Below are 1286 nucleotides of genomic sequence, written 5' to 3' on the forward strand. Positions count from 1 at the left end.
GGAAGCATGGAAGCAGCAGTAGGATGGACAGCACTCACATGCCCTCTCATCAGGTGATACAGGCACAAAAATTGAATTGGCACATCTGTTTGCCTGAATTTGTGCTCATGCTCACACACTGCAAAGACTTTTAGTCATATCCAGCTCTATTTGCCATGAATTACCCCAGTGTCCCCTACACTTCAAATCAATCATATTCCTTAAGTCGTTCTATTTTCTTGCCCCTTGCAAAAGTTTCTGAATCTGGCAGAAGGAATAAGATGAATATTAAGTTTTTCTTCTCTTTCTAAACTAAACGCCTTAGCTGGTGATCTGACATCCCTTGAAAAACAGCTCCTTTCCCTGCTTCTTTTCTGAAATTAGAGGAATTTTCCACTTGCAAACAACTCAAATTTTCTTTCTTGTCCAAAAGAGCCAAGGTTTTCCTCAGTCAATGTAGTATGACAGCATTTTGTATTTTTAATTAAGTCATTTCCTATGCACTTCCTTCAGTGAGTTTCTTACTAGCACTATCAGAGGTTCTCCTGTGTGGTACTTAATAGACGGCTTTAAAAGGAGGTTCGGGAACATGCAGAAATTAGCTTTTTAATTAAGAACTTCCTTTCTTTATACTGCTAGGAAGTAGGAAGGGAAAGGCATTTGTACCTTGGGATTCTATAGAACACAAGAAGTTTATTCCATTCATTGTGTAAACTCTCTGTGGCAGAGAAGTTCAACTGACATGTTGGCTGAAATGGGTCAGATACAGCACTCATTTATTAAAACAAGTTTTCTAGCTGGGTTTCTTGAGGAACTGAGGCTGATGGAGTTTTATTTTCCTGTCTGTCCCCTCCATCGAGTTGCCTCCAAGAATTTTCAGATTTGGATATGGAGAATTTCAATTCAGGTTGACTAAAAGGTATAATTCAGAACGAGTTCTACATCCCTACAAGTTTTGTAGTAATTAGCACTTTAAAAGAAAAATTAAAATAAAGGAGAAAAGCTGCAGTGGAGACAATTACCAGTTCTGGAGGCCACATCTTCATTAGCCACGAGTACCAGTCAGGCAACCTGCACGTGGACAGCTGAATCAGCTCCTGTAGTTGCTGTCTGAGATCCTGTCAGTATCCAGGGAATATGTGGAAGGAAGCTGAAGAGGGTGGAAAAGGAAAGTACAGAGAAGTGAGACACCATTATCATTATCATTATTTTACAGGTGGAGCTGAGTCAGAGAAGATGGAAGCCAATCCAAGGCTTGCTCACTCTCCTATGCACTCCCTCTTCTCTTTCAGTCCTAACCCACATGC

This window comes from Corvus brachyrhynchos, unplaced genomic scaffold (assembly GCF_000691975.1).
Source record: "Corvus brachyrhynchos isolate BGI_N302 unplaced genomic scaffold, ASM69197v1 scaffold783, whole genome shotgun sequence".
NCBI lineage: Eukaryota > Metazoa > Chordata > Aves > Passeriformes > Corvidae > Corvus > Corvus brachyrhynchos.